The sequence below is a fragment of the Athene noctua genome, chromosome 2 (genome assembly GCF_965140245.1).
Source record: "Athene noctua chromosome 2, bAthNoc1.hap1.1, whole genome shotgun sequence".
Lineage (NCBI taxonomy): Eukaryota > Metazoa > Chordata > Aves > Strigiformes > Strigidae > Athene > Athene noctua.
Genome location: NC_134038.1, coordinates 16,330,431 through 16,346,722, shown reverse-complemented (window position 1 = coordinate 16,346,722; position 16,292 = coordinate 16,330,431). Strand labels below are relative to the sequence as shown.

The 16,292-nt window shown below is 39.3% G+C and overlaps 1 long non-coding RNA gene across 2 annotated transcripts; it reads left to right on the top strand.

Moving 5' to 3' along the window:
• Positions 1-222: 222 nt before the first annotated feature.
• Positions 223-15,287, top strand: LOC141956788 (uncharacterized). 2 transcript variants are annotated; one of them, XR_012633017.1, is made up of 4 exons: positions 223-631; positions 2,964-3,047; positions 12,584-12,806; positions 13,625-15,287. It is a non-coding gene; the product is annotated as an uncharacterized LOC141956788 (long non-coding RNA). The 2 variants fall into 2 exon arrangements; XR_012633016.1 differs by lacking the exon at positions 2,964-3,047.
• The last annotated feature ends 1,005 nt before the right edge of the window (positions 15,288-16,292 follow it).

Below are 16,292 nucleotides of genomic sequence, written 5' to 3'. Positions count from 1 at the left end.
CTTGTCCTGTAGCAGGGCAGTTAGGTGTCATCTGCAAGGATATATTTCTTGTTGATTATAGGGAGAGTGAGTGCCCTAGCATTTTCAATGTTGGATACATAAAGTCACTTTTATATGTCAGATTAAGACATAAGCCAGCCTGACAACCTTAGTCAGTGGTTACTGTAGGTCAACTACTTATACTATACTCAGCTAATGCAATGCTGTTAGTACAGCTAATGCTCCACCGCATACAATGAGGATGTGACAAACAGCAGCTGCATGCTGTGCTGGCACTGAAGTGATGGATATTTTAGTGTCCGAGGCATAGTTATTGAATCTGTAAGGAGACTGTCGCCTTCATGGCAGTACGGGTATAGCACCAGTGTACCAGTACAGCACACTACATCATTGCTGCACCTTGCCTTGGAACCCAAGGCATAAATAGTTGATGCTAAGCTGCAAGTAGAGCCTGTTTCATCAGCAGCCCTTCTGAGCAACATAAATTGTTTGGTAAACCACGAGCAGCTTGGAAACTGGGAAGTTGGCCTGCTTTGCCATGATTATTTAATGACTAGAAAACTATGACAGATCTGTGCTGACTTCCTAAACTAATCATCTATGTGCAAGTTCTCCTCCCAGCCCATGCCAGGTAAGTTGATCTTCTAGAAACAGCAGCCTGCTTTGATACTTCAGCCTTGAGGCTGGTGTGGCCTCAGTAGCCCCTGTAGTCTCCTCAGAAAAAGACAGACTGAAAATAGGGGTCCCACAGAGTTTTATTCTGTAATTTACGGGGCCTGTAAATCTATTAATCAACCCTAATGATTCTCCAAAATATTTTCAGTTCGATGCTAATGGCTAGATTAAACCATAACTGAGACAGATTTTATGATATTTTGTCTAGTTGTATTGTACTTTTAGTGGCTGGAAAGCTTCCATATAAGTTAATCTCTTGTCTTTCCTTCAGGAAACAAGGTCAACTATAACATCAGTTTAATATATGGCTTTACATCTATTGGGACTTCTGGATCTTGCAGTTGCTGGGGACACTTTTGAAGTATGCAATCCTTTGCTAATATTAAATAGCAAAATACCCTTAAAGACACTTGAAACTGCCTTGATTTTTCAATGTCCTCTGTCTCTCAATTAAATCCAACCTCCCCTTACTTGCTGTGCCTTGGAGGGTAAGATTTCTTTGCTGTTCTCTACTCCCTGTTTTACACAGTCCTAACCAGTCCTTGTTCTCTTATTCCTTAGCTGTTTCTCTGCTGCCCTGCTTCGGTTCTGTGGTTTCTTTCCGTCAGCCTGGAAACACAGTTGCACTTTACACCCTGAGTTTTTCTCACACCTAATTAGATTTTAGATATTCATTCCTGGCTAGTATTTATCAGACTTTCTTTATTATCTAGTTTTAGTATCCGCTGAGACCCCCTTCACTGATGTTCTTTCCTAGGCAAACCGGAGGGCTTCTTTCAGTTCGCATCTCCCTTAATGCAGTCTTCAGGACCACTGGCACTCTTCCACGTCTTCTTCCTTTCCACCTTATCCTTTGGTGAGCCTGTGCTTTCTGCTTTCTACTTTTACCACAAACACTGTTCTCTTCAGCACCTCCTGTGGTAGATCCTCCCACTCCCTCTCCACTATCTGTTGGCACCCTTCAGATTTTCATCCTCAGTTCTCCTCCTTTTATCTTTATAGTCTCTATTTTGACTAACTCATCCTCCCCACCAGTTTCTGTTACTAACAACTTTTTTTTCCTCCTGTTGTGAATTTTTGCCTCTGACATACCTTCTTTGGTGTTACTTTGACATTTCAAACTCTCTTCAGACAAGACTTTTTTAGCTGTCCCAAGGATGCTCTTTTCTCCTTTTTTTTGTTTGTTCAGAATTTTACTGTCCTCCTTGTCTTGTAGTCTTACTGTTACCTTTGATTTCTAATTCTCCCTTTGCTTCTCCATCTACACATGTGACATCAGTGAACGTACCCATGACGATTTGTCTTCATTTCTAAAATACCTTTCCATTTCTGCCCTCATTTTCAAGCATCCTTTTGCTGTTATCTAAAACAAATTTTAAACTCATGTCTTCTTCCAGCAATCATTTCACCTGCTTCGTGAGTCTTAATCTGTAATCTTTTTGAATGCCTTGGATAATCTGTCCCTCCAAAAACCCTCCAGGAATTTACCTACAACCCCACCTGCATATTTGACTCCCAGGGTCTTCATTGCATTGTCCTTTCTTTCCAGGTTCCTTGACATTTGGGGAGGAGTAAATATTCTGGGTCCTTTTTCTTCATCCCATCTCTGACATTAGGTAGATTAATGCCTTTAATGCTGTTGTGATGCTCACACCTAACACCAGCACATACATACTAGAGGGACAACAGATATATGCAATGGGGTGAGGTTTCTGAACTGAATTTATTACGTCCCTTTTATTCAACATTGATTTATTTACATTGCTTTCCAAAAATCTCATATCAGTACTAGTGATCTGCAATTAGTAACCTTTTGTCTCACCAGACCAGGGAGATGGGGAGTGAAAAGGTAATAGGGAGACAAGAAAGATAATAGGGAGACAGTTTTTCTGTGTTCCCAGTATGTATTGTGTTGGATGAAGGAATAGCCTCATTCCTTCGTGAGAAAAAGTAAGCACTTCCCTGCAGAAGCCAACTGGGAACATTAAAATAGTGCAACAGGGACGTGTAGCCAGCATTTTAGCCTGAAATAAGCAGTGTGTCAAGAATGTCTTTGTCTTTTTATGTACTGTTTTATAGGATTGTCCTTTGTTTTATCTTACAGCAATAATGTTCATGTCATTCCAGCAAAAATGACTTTTGCAGTTATTAAAATGCTGAGGTGTTTACTCTCAAATTCTATGTGGCAGCATTTTTTTTTCTCTTGGGCACCAATCTTTAAAGAGACATGTCAACAAAATTCAGTGGTACTGACTTAAGTCTGTCTCTTTCTAATTCTAATTGTTCAGGTTGGTGTAATATGCTCCTGCAGACAAAGCTGCATTTTTAAGGACCGTGTGAACTAGCACCTTTGGTGTGAACTAGCACCTTTGGTAGGTATCACCCTGGCAGCCTCCAAGAATGAAGTTCAGGTTATTACGATGGAATATGGACAGTGTAGATTTCCTGATATTATCGTCTTACCTCACTCTGACCTGCAAATGCTGCCACCAGAGGCTAATGCAATAGTTATTGGATTTGCTGCTGAGTTTGCCAACCAGGCTGTCAACTGTATATCACAACTCTTTCTCACAAAACTGTTATAATCAAACGAGCCAATTTTTAAAATATATATACATATATATGTATATATATATATATATTATTTTTTTAATCGGGTTCAATTGATTTAGGGTGAGAAACAATAGACAAAGCAGCGCTGGGTGCACGGAGTGCTGTAACCCTACCACACGCACACCAAGTTCAAAAACACAGCATTTTTTATACTTCTGTGCCACCGTCTTTAACCAATACTCTCTCGTCAGATGATTGTCCTGCTCTTTCTCCATTGGGTCCTTTGAGTTGCTTGGGTCTTTGTCCTCCTCCTATTGCGTCTTTTGAAAGTCTCGAAGCCTTGGCCTCTTGGTGCACTTTTCTCTCTTTTAAAAGCCTCATGATCCCATCTTTTGGTGGGCTTTTCTTCAAGCGGCAGTTACATATCAACTCTAGGTGATGAGGTTTCTGAGAACTGGTTACCTATTAGCTCTAGGTGATGAGGTTTCCGAGAAGTGGTTACATTGTTCCAACCAAATGGCATACTTTATATTTTATCCATATATATATATATATATATATTCAAACATTCATTGTAATATAGGTTATAGTAATTGCAAATCATTTCAAAACCCACACAGGGTACCATATTCTATTTTTACAATACTTTAGACTGCAGGATAGTATGGTTTAACATTTGCAGATCATTCAAGCGTATCGTACCCTCCTTGCTTAACTTAGCAAATTAGTTACAATAGTTTATTATGAAACTAATCAATTTTAATCAGATATACAGTTTTGTGATACAGACACCAGTATGCTTTAAACTAGATGACACTAAAACCATTGGACTCACTTGTTTTAGGACATCAGGTAACCATAAGATGATAATTTTCGTTGATGATTAGTCTGTTTGGGAATTTAATTGGGGAATTTTGGTGGAAGAACACTGTTACGTGAAATCTCTAGGTGTCTGATCTCTCCATCCTCGACTTCATTAATTTTGCTGTACCTTTAAATGTTTCCAAGATCATGGGACTGTGTTTTGCACAGTAAATTGATGTAGCAAGAGTGGATTATTCATACATTTTCATAACATGTAACTAAACGACTATATAGAATGACAGTGAAAGAAAGAAAGAACTCAATAATGTAATATTAGCAAGATGCCTCCCACCTGCCAGCCTGCAATAATTGAAATCCTTTTCTTTCACCTTTGGGGGGAAAATATCTTCTATTTTGCCGGATTTGCATTGAAAATTTAAATGGCTGTTTCCTGTTCTGTGTCTATAAAATGCACAGTACAACCCAGCAGGATTACACCCCAGCAAAATTCCGTAGAGTAAAAATAACCATCGATTGAAATTTGCTGGAGAACAGGCAATGGAAATTGTTAACATTCAAGTGTGAAAAGTTCACCCAGTTTTTAAATTTATCATATGCACAAATGTTAATTACATTTTTAGACGCCTGAAGTCTGCACATTTTAAGAGCACAAAAGAAACTATAGTAACCTGTTAGACACTTGTCCTTTCCTTAGACTTTTCTTTGGCACCCTCGATAAGTGAGTGCTAATAGAAAGGCTGACAACACAAGTGCATTTCTGATGCAAAACACCAAGGACAGGATGAACGGTCAAACCTTTAAGAAAAGAATGGGGCCTTTTTGTTGTGGAAATGAAGCTGCGATAATGTTCCCAGACTATAAACTGGCAGCCTGGAATGGCAAAAACCATAGGAGCTTTTTGAAATTCTTTATCAATGTCAGCAGACTTTTTTTTTTTTCTTTCTGTTGGGATTTTAGCTAAGAAAAATGTGAAAATTTATGAGAACAGTTTGTTACTGTATATAGCTCTTAGCAACAGGGCTGGAGAATATAAAGGCAAAGATTTTATTGTCCATTCATGAGCCAATTAACACTATTAATGAGAGAAGAATTCTGTGGACTGAGGTGTTCTGTTTCCAGAAGTTAAACTGCATTCAAAAATGAGTTAGTCTCTGCAAAAAGTCATCTGTGGACGGGAATACTCAGTAATCTACATGACTACCCACTTATTTCTGCTTTACTCACTGAATGAAAAAGGCAGAACAGTCTGTAGCACCATCCGTCCAAGGATCTTGGTAATTTTATGCCACGATTATTGTTAATATATGTATTATATTTCTGTCAGTACCTAGATGTCATGAGTGACCTGTGAGCCCAGGATACCTGGGGTATGTTGCTGGCCACTTCTTCCCTGCCCCTGTAAAAGCCTTCCTCTCTTCCTGCCTCTCTGCACCCCAAGCATCGTCCCTTCCTCCCCCATCCCCTGCAAGGACAGTATGACAGCTTCCTTGCATTGCCTCCTTGTCTCCAACTATGGGGGAGAAGGAGCTAAATTTACCAGAGAGGAGAAACAGTCAGGGGCAGATACAGATACCACCAATATTTACTGGAACACATTTTATTAATTAAGCCATTATTAATAGTAGAATCAAACTGTTACTATTAACAGCAGGTAACTGTTGATACTGTCCACTCAATTATCCCCCTCAATCCTTCATTTTACCCAGCCAGAGCAGCAGTGGGAAGGGTGGGTGTTTACTGAGAAGAGGGCCATACTGATGCACCAGTGGTTTTTGGGAAGGTGTTGAGAAGTCCCTTCCTTCCCCACGTGTATATCAACCCTGTAGCCTGTGATCTGTGTATGTGTCTAGCAACCGCTGCTGCCTTGGCTATGGTCAGAGTTATAAAACCTGGTGTTGATGCTCTTGCATGCTGATGGCCTTGAACACTGCAGACTCTTGCTGTCCTGAGTTTATCAGCTATCTCAGATTCAACAGGATCACGGGTCTCCAGAGTTTACCAGCTTTTGAGAGACTTTCTCACACAACCTCTCCATGCGTACTTTTCCTCTTGCCGTTTTCTAGTAACTGTTTCTGTATGCACACAGGTATGTATCTACAAATCCCATTCACACAAATTCATCAAGAAAAGGGGTTTGTGACAAGGATCAATAAAGACCCCTGCCTGTGTCCCCTGCAGCACAAGGTGGATGCTCTCTTTGTACCATTCCTGTAGAAAATTCCTATGCAGGGATAAGACTATACTGCATATGGCATCATTGCTTGGAGTTAGCTCAGGCGCCAAACGCATCTTCACCATGTCAGCACGAACCTTCCTACATTTCAGAGAAGCCCGTTGACTTTGCCTGTACTAATGTCCTCTTTAATAAGACATATCGTTTAAAGCTAGCACAGATGTCTCTATCCTGCACTGCTACTTTCACTGTATACCTACAGCCAGATGGACCATATTTGCCCTGAGGACCACAGAATTATAACCAGTACATAATAAAGACAAATGGCAGAATGGATGTAGAGAAGGACCACAATACACTGAAGGTCTCCTAACCCAGCCTGCAACATGACCCTACAGGTCATGCTGCAGTGAATCAAACTTCCCCATTTTCTTAACATTCTGATTATTGCATTTTTTTTCCCCTAAAAAATTTAAATAGACCCATAAAATATAATCAAGAAGCCAATGACAGATCTGGGCAAAAAGCCCAGAAATGCCTTGTGCCCAGTTGCCTGCCCTATGCATTAAAAATTCTTTATTCTTTTTCATATCTTTTTGCTGAAATGAAAACTACTCTTAAATTCAGTGTAACAAGCTTCATTACTAAATACTTCTGACTCAATTCAGGTGAGGCAAAGCACAGTCCCCACATAGAAGGTCTGAATTTGGTATTTCCTTTGATGAATTGTTTTTCCAGAAAAGCCAGTATACATCTACTCCATGAAACAGGAAACACAAATTACAGATTTTTCAGCACTAATTATCCAACCAGTCTTATCAGGTCTACTGAGGCACCACCCATCCCTGCAAATGTCTGAAGACAAGATCAAACCCCTTAGCAGTCAATAGGATGGAAATGTAACTAATTTGCACTTGCCTAATATCGCCAATTGAAGGACGAACTAGCTCTTCATGCATTTTTGCACTAGAGGTGACAAAGAATTGATAAAAAAATGTATTATACTAGTAATTTTACCCAAGCTTTGCAGGTATGGTAAGGCAGAAGATTGAAAATACCCATAAGAGACAGAAAAGCAGCTCCCTGTTCTCTAGCAATGCACAACCATTCTCCGAATCTGTTGTGCAGGGACTAAAATGAACAGTGTAATAAACCCCTCTGTTTTCCCATCTCTGCCTATGAATAGTCATATTTTTCACTCACATCTGTATTTGTAACATTTTTGACCTAATCATCAAGCAATATATATGCAAGGAAGATAAAACACAATTTCTGCTCACTGACCTTTCAGTCCCTTAACATATAAATTGTTTAACAAAACCTGCTGAATATTTTCTTATCTTCTGTCATCGGCAATTTCACGCTCCCTATGGGACTCAGTAGGATGTTTAATATAGACACTGCGTGGTGTGCTGATTGATGGGACACGCTGCAACCCCAACAGCTTTCTGTGATTTAAAACAAAACAAACCACAAAACCCCCCAACAATCATGCAACATTTCAGAATTACACATTTTCAAAGCCATGTTTTCCCGCTATGAGGGACTGGACTCCCCTGGGGCTGGTTTCAGCAATGGGAGGAGGACTGGGTAAGGTCCCTCTCCAGTCATCAAGCAGCAGGTCCCCATCCCTGTCCCTCCGGGCCAGAGCTCCAACCTGTTAATACTTCTGCTTAATCAAACATAAATAAACACATAATGTGTTATGGAGAGGTGAGATGAGAGTGGAGGGATCATACTCTGTAAACGTTTGTCTCCAGGGCCATATTCTGGTGTGGCGTCAAAACTATCCAAGGCAAGCTGTAAATGAGGGAGGCTGAGTGCTGAAAGCAAACGGGTTGCAGTAGTGCTGTGTTTTGCATCAGCAGTCTTGAGTAAAATTTATCCACGTGGAGCTCTCTTACACTGTCGCAGTATGGCTTCTCCTACCCGTATTTTTTATTTAAAAGTAGTTCAGGTATCTGCATGTCCCTGCAGCAAGCAGCACCGATGTGTGCTGCGAAACCACACTAGGTTTATGCAGACTGCTTCAGTTAATGTAAGGCAGGGGTTGGATTTAACAGCAGATAAAGTCTGACTTGAGCTGTGGCATCCCCACTGACTGTGTAGTTAGTTTAAGCTATAACTTAGATTTTATCCTTCTCCTAGCAAAAATCTTTATCAGGTTTTGACTTCAAGGTAGCTGAGCTGTTATAAACTTGATCCTAGCCAGCAGATGCAGTGAGAAAAATGTTGAGATTACAAGAAGTCACTAATGCTAAATCCAATCATTCTGGTAATCACCTTACTTGTTTCATCTAATTGATGAGTTTATCTTAGTACTTGTCAGATGGGCAGAGGCCAGTTAGGGTGAAGAACTACTGTCCAGGCGCAGAAGAGAGGTTTGATTAGAGTGGAAGCAGCTGATGAAGAAGCTCCTGTGCTAGTGCTGCCTCCCAGCTTTCAGCCCCTCAAACCAAACAAATGCCCTGGGACCTCCCTGTCACAGACAGTTCAAGCTGAGAAGTCGAGGAGTTTGGCATGGGGTACGTGCTGCAAGAGGGGCTTTTCAGGCAGCAAACTCCAGCATAGCAGGTGGTGAGGGCCCCATGAGTAGCTCTGAACATACCACAGGGGACTTGCCAAGGCTCTCTTCCAGCACACTGTTTCTTTTCCATCTGCCTGAAGCATGGTGGCCAGAGACAGCTTGCCTTAGAAGACTTATGGACCAAGAAGGTTGCCTCTATGCTGCTGGCATTCATAAATGGAACTCCTCACCAGGCAATATGGTGCACGTTTATTTCATTTATTCTATAGTTTCTTTATTTGCTTGGTGCTTTTTTCTTTTTTGAAGAATCTACTCCAAGTAAAACTTAGGAAGAAGCTAACACTGACCCTTTGAAAGCCAAGTTTCTTCAGTAATGCTTCTACTATGTTAGCAAATGCTAAATCTCCAGTATATATTTCTGCTCTTAACTTTCCTTTTAAGAGCATTCTGAGAAAGTGAAATGTCCATAGCGTTGTCATATTTAAAAAATAATTTAAATTTAATTTGAAGCAATTATTCAAAGTTCTAATAAAAAAGTTGTACACTCCAGTTAAACATTAATAATATTCAGTATATTAAAACACTGACAATGCTTTATACTGTCATAAAAAAGAAAGAAGAGTCAAGTAGTATTCCTTTTTACAGTCAATTTCATAAGTCTACATCAGAGAAAGGCACATTCCTGGTCCAATTAAATGTGTGTAATTAAATATTTACATGCAATTTATGACTTTGGATTATAGAATTGTTAAGAGTTAAATCCAAAACTGGCATTGTATTACCAGTACATATATATTATTAATTGTGCCTACAAATGCTATGTACTTTCAGAATGCTACTTTCAAAAGTTAGGATAGAAAAATGAAGAAGACAGAATTTAGGAAAAAGCAAAACCAGGACTATTTAGTCCTTAAAAGTTAGAGCTATAATTTGCTTGCCCTGATTATGATACAATCTCACAAATTAATGTTGTTAGTGTTGCCAGCAAGTCGAGGATGTGATCCTTCTCCCAGACTCAACCCTGGTGAGGCCACAAATGAAGTGTGCTGGGCTCCCCAGTACAAGAGAAACATGGACATACTGGAGAGAGTCCAATGAGGAGCCATGAAGATGATTAAGGGTCTGGAGCATCTCTCTGATGAGGAAAGGCTGAAAGAACTAGGTCTCTTCAGCCTGGAGAAGAGAAGGCTCAGGGGGATCTTATCCATGTATATAGCTACCTGAAGGGAGGGTGCAGAGAGGACAGGGCCAGGTTCTTTTCAGTGGTGTCCAGTGACAGGACCAGAGGCAATAGGCACAAACTGAAACACAAGAGGTTCTCTCCAAACATGAAGAAACAGTTCTTCACTGGGAGGGTAACCGAGCAGTGACACAGGTTGCACAGGAAGGTTGTAGAGTCTCCCACCTTGGAGATATTAAAATACTATCTGGACACAGTTCTGGGCAATCGGCTCTAGATGACCCTGCTTGAGCAGAGGGCTTGGATCAGATGACCTTCAGAGGTCACTTCCAACCTCACCCATCCTGTGATTCTGTGAAAGGGACAAGAGCTGAATCAGTCACTCCTGTGTTTCTAAAGAGCTAAAATAAATGAGTTTTCTCTGTTCTTGCAGCCATGTGCTAATCTCCAGTGATTCTCATTGATGAAAGTGGTGGTCAGTTCAGGCAACTATTATGTGTTCATGTAGTTACAGCCTTTCAGGCTATACTTGTTGTTGCCCATGTCATCCACATCAAACTCACTTGCAGGGAGACACTTCCAGATAACAGGGATGGCACAGTTAAAGCTTATCAGTCCAGCACATCTCTTCCTAAGTGACAGTTTATAAGGAGCAACCTTAATCTTCATATTTCCTAACTTGGAATACTCAGTCTTACAGAAAATGTAGTCTTCTAACACATTTAAAATCTCTTAAGAAAAATAATTAAATTATTTTATCACATCTAATTCAGTTTAGTAGATCCACAAATGACAGTTGGTAGTGCTGATCTAAAGACATTTAGTTATACAGCCCAGACTTCCACTAGATGAATTCAGGAAGAGGCTGGTAACACAGAGACCAGCTGCCTGGCAAAGGTTTGAAGGACACCTTGGGGGTTGCTGAGATCAGTGTGTCAATCATAGGACAATAATGTAGATCATGAGCTGTGGGTTCAGTTCTTGGTTATTGAGTTGAATCTTTCTCTGTTTTTTTACTGATAGGCATGTAGTGCATTTGGGGTATTAAGTCAGCAGTTTAGCAATGTGGACTAATTTCTGTTGGAATATACAGTACTGAGTCAACTCTTTACAACAGAGGAATAACGGAGCTGGCTTCTGCAGTTCCACGCTGACCCTCTGTGAACCACCCAGCAGTGGTGTGGGCTGGCAAAAACCAGCAGGTCAGGACAGAAGGAGGGGGATCAGGGTTGGGAAGCTCAGGGAAGCGCGCTTTGTACTGGAGCAGCAGAGACTCAGAGGAACAAATTCCTTAGAGCTAAGAAGATTTCCACTCTGCCCTCAGTTTAACTGTTTATTTCCCTGGTCAGAGGGTGATTTCTGCAGTGAAAATTCACTCAGAGTTATGAATCTTTTCCTGACAGCAAGCATGCTATACCTGGTATTTGTAAGTTGTTTCAGGGGGGACAAAGCATGCTCAGTGCAGATGGGATGCCCAGTGATATTTTCAGCAAGCATCCATTAAGTTCTGCTAATCACCATGCGTACAAATGTGAGGTTTATATATATATATAAATATTTGTTACATACTGTATTTATATAAAAATACAAAAGATGGTTATATAGACAAAAATATAATATCTATAAATATAAGAAAAATACTTTTTTTTTAGAATCTTATCATTTGTCCAAAGTAGGGTTTTTTCATGGGCACAATGCAGGTTTTGCAAAGTTGCATTTCCCTGATGATAAATGTAAACATAAATAACACACTAAAAAAACCATCTAAAATACTAGTCAAGCTTTTGTAAAGTTATTGACCTTTTTACCCCATACTTCTCAGAAACAGCTGAACTGGCTGTACCAAAACCTAAAAATCAAACCAAAAACATAACCAGCTAGAGTAAAGAAGGAAAATATAGCCTAAATGGTTGTGTTTAGCAAAATATAAGCCCCTGAAAACAAGAACTTCATGAGAAGACATTAGACAGCTAGAATTATCAGGATCACCTGTCATGATCCACTAATCATTTAATAGTGTTAAAATGGAAATTGGTGTTGAATATAATGAAATCATGTTATGCTTTCATTTTACATTTATAAGAAATACCTGGGAATGCTGGAATCTATTCATACTTACCACTTGCACATCATCCTTGAAGTCCAAAACGCTTATAGCAGTTGTCAACTTTTATCCTTGCAACAGAACTCCTGCCTACCCCTAAATCCACCTGAATTTACTAAGAAATTAAAGACATGCAATAATCCCTATGAAATGTCCAGCATTTTCTATGACATATAATTCTCTTTTAACAGCTTTGCGTGATAGACAAGTTGTGGTAGTTATTGCTAATAAGCAAACAAAAAAATGGAGAATGATGAAAAAAGTACCTGGTTAGGGACAAAGCTTTCACAGAGGTTGAAGAATTAATTTTAAAAGGACTCATGTTATGGGTGGACTGGAGGTGCTTTTAACAAAAACAGTATCACTTAAACTCTGCCTCTAAATTGTGGCTATACAAACACTTAAATTGTAATAGCCATTATATAAGCAGATGTCCTGGTTTTGGCTGGGATAGAGATAATTTTCCTAGTAGCTGGTACAGTGCTGTGTTTTGGATTTAAGATGAGAATAATGTTGATAACACACTGATGTTTTTGTTCTGAGCAGTGCTTACACTAAGTCAAGGACTTATCAACTTCTCGTTCTGTCCTGCCAACAAGGAGGCTGGGAGTGCACAAGAAACTGTGAGGGGACACATCCAGGACAGCTGACCTCAACTGGTCAAAGGGATATTCCATACCATATGATGTCATGCTGAACAATAAAGCAGGGGAGTTGGAGGGGGGAGCAGCTGCTGCTCAGGGACTGGCTGGGCATCGGTCAGTGGGTGGTGAGTGTCACTTGTTTTATGTATTCTTTTATCATTATTATTTTCTCTTCCTTTTCTGTCCTATTAAACTGCCTTTATCTCAACCCACTAGTTTAACCTTTTTTCCAATTCCTTCCTGCATCCCACTGCAGGGGATTGGGCTGTGTAGTGTTTAGCTGCCTGTCAGGTTAAACCACAACAGTAGAGAAGCAGACTTCTGGATCTGCATGCTTATGCCTCTCTGTCTGTAGGTGGTGTATATTTGGAAGGTATATGCAGCTAAATCTTACACTCCAGAACAAATCAAATGAGCATAAAGGGTGCAATCCTGCAAGATGCTGGGTACTGTGTCTCTATTCAATGCCTCTCTAAAATAACTGTCTGCAGTCATACCCTGATGGATCTCATGTTATATGTCTGTAGTTAGAAAGTGTGCTTAAATGGCTTGCTGGACTTGATTCAGAGATCAACACTTTACAAGATTAAGTCTGTATTAATTCTCACTCCTGCATTTGATGGTATATTTCAGCTTTCAGACTGTTCACTTTTTGATCCTAATTATTTTTGCTTCCTTTTCAAATTATTTAGGTAGCTAATAAATATACATCCAGTGGTTGTTTCTCCAATGAAGGATTATTTTGGCTGCCCTGTAGCTAGCAAGAAGGCTATATCACTTGAAAATCATATGAGAAGTGCATATTTTTCTGATGAGTTTTATGGCAATTACTTTTACATTTCCACCCAAATGTATCTATCTGTCCTTAAAGAGTCATGGTGTAATTTAGTTTGATGGTTATCTTCTGCTAATAAAAATCTTTTCCTCCATGTCTTTACTGAAGGTGCGCTCCCCGAGTCGTCAGCTTGCCAGGACGCGACTGGATTTAAACACAGAAATACAGAGACTGAGAAATGAAAATGAACTGTCAGCAGCTTTTGAATCCAAAGCGCTGAACGTTGCCGGGAGCCCAGAATAATAAGCTGTGTTTCAAGACATAGCCCCTGCAGATGAAATATATGTTCCATAAACGGTTCTGACAACAACATTATAGATAAGCTGCATGAGCTTCTTGATCCAATTTGGTAGCAGAACACATGGCATTGTTTGGAAATTACAGAAATGTTTTAGTGAGGGTGTAGGGGAAAATGATGTTTATATTAGAGCTTGCAGTTTCACTTGTCTTTTGGGAAGATGAGTTTGATTTTTAAAAAAGTGTCTAAGAAGTATGTATGTATAGGAAAGGCTCTTTGTCTCATTCTTGAGTTATTCTTCATATATTTAATTTTGTACAAATTTTAGTCCTTTATATGTCTATGCTGATTTCACTGGTATATGTGTCACATCAGGTATTCATTAGTTTAAACATTCTTTTCTGAAAATTAGAATTTTTAACTGTGCCTTGAATTTAATGATTTGTAAGTTGCTTTTTTTAAAAAAACAAAACAAAACAAACTATGTTAGTACCATTCAGTGTTTTAACTTTCATTCCTAGTTTCAAATCGCTAAAGGATCTGAAGATGATTCACAAATGCAGAACTACCTAGGCAGTAAAAATCAGTGCATATAAAATGTATGTAACTGTAAAATTTAACATTTAGCCATAAAAACTAATGTCTACAGGCAGAGGAGAAGCTGACTTATTAACCCTTTTATTGCATGCTGAGCTTTTTACGAGGTTTGTGGAATGGGCAAATTTTATATTCATTTTGGTAAATGTGCTGAGAAAAGACCATATTGTATTCTCCAGGAATAAAATCTATGAGGAATCCTGTATTGGCTTCTCAGTTATTTCTTAGCGAGGACAACAGGGACAGTGCTTGGAGTTTGTACGTGCTTCCATCCTTCTGGGATTCTCTTGCAGGTCTCTGGGCTTTTGTAGAGGTCGAAGAAAGATGCACCTTATGATCCAGCACTTGGATTGCATGAAAACTAAGTGAAAACTTGACAACCAAGTAAAAACGAAGCTCCAGGCAGGCCAAGACAAGTTTGGACAGAGCAAAGCATGCAAGCCTCTGTTCTGAGACCCTGCAAACTCGGTGCATGTCCAGCAATGGCAATTCTGGGCTGCTAGAGACCGTTATTTCTTATCAGCTAGAGCTGTGTGCTGGCTGGTTTTGCCTTGCCTTGCCTGCCTTCTCCTCTGTGGGGGTGGCTGAAGGAAGCAGAGAAGCCAAAACAATTCGTATTCTGCAACCGTTACACTTCTGCTTTGCCTCTCTAAATGAATGTGAGTCTTATCTCAGCCTGGCAATGGTAGGCTCAACTGCAGTTTTGATGGGAGAAGCTAACAAGCAATTTACTTAAATGGGTCCAAATTCAAGGTCTAATTTGTTTCTGACTGATGGCAGTAGTAGTCTACCATTGGCTTCAAAGAAAGCTAGATGAGTATTACTCAGTGACAGTAATATTACATCTCCTCCTATATGTTGCAATTAAACTACTAGAAGTATCGCACAGATTTCTGTAATTGCTTAACTGTAACACAGCTTTTGTCTTTGCAAAAGACTTCACCTTAAAATAAACTGGAAGGCATATTTGTGTATCTTCCGTAATAAAAAACTGACTATTTGTCCTTACTTTATATGAAAATTAGCATCAAAAAGGAGAGCAGGGAAAATGTGTTTATGTATATACAGGAAAATTTTAAAAACTGTAATCCAAATGACTGAAAACCTAGAATGACAGACTCCTTAGAAATGCAGATACCATGATAATAAAAATGGTGAAGACTGGATGGCAAATTTAACATGATAAAGAAAACCTAATATTATAGTCAGGATGGTTAAACTCTAGTGTCTTCAGTGAGGATCGGACTGATGTAAGATCCATTCTTAAGAGTTTTAATATGGCAGAGGATGATAGACTTCTGAATTTTCATTAGGGAGTTTGAAATGGTGTATTCATCCTGGTCTCAGATTTTAGTGGATAGGCTTTAAGAGGTGTTGATATCAACACTACAGACTATGGTCTCACCGCGGTGTGGCTGGTTACATTCAGCATAATGGCATTTGGGTGAGATGGTATTGCCCTTTGCTACCCAAATATGACATTTTCTGTAGACAGGAAAAATACCTACTACTTAAATCAGACATCTTTATTACTACTGTATATGTCCTTTGCTAAATACTGTAGTGTTTAAATACACTTAATACTTCTACATCTTCAGACACATTCAAGTTAATAAAGGATGCTATGTAAAGAGGAATTACATGTGTAAAAATATGCAAAAATATATGAAATATATTTTTATAATATAAAATATCCTATGTTCTAAGTGTGGAGGGGATGCTGATCATCAGTTTTGTGCACATTGTAAATAGTTGCATTTAATAATCAAAGTTTTTTGTTGTCATCTACTTTAAAGAAAGCAATCTAATTAGACTGCAAAATAAATACGGATTCATCTTTTATTTTCATTGCTGGTCTTGCCCTCTGCATAAGTGGTAATGCCATGGTTTTCAGGATGGTCAGTCTTACACACAGAGTGCCAAAGTAGTCTAAAAGGAATT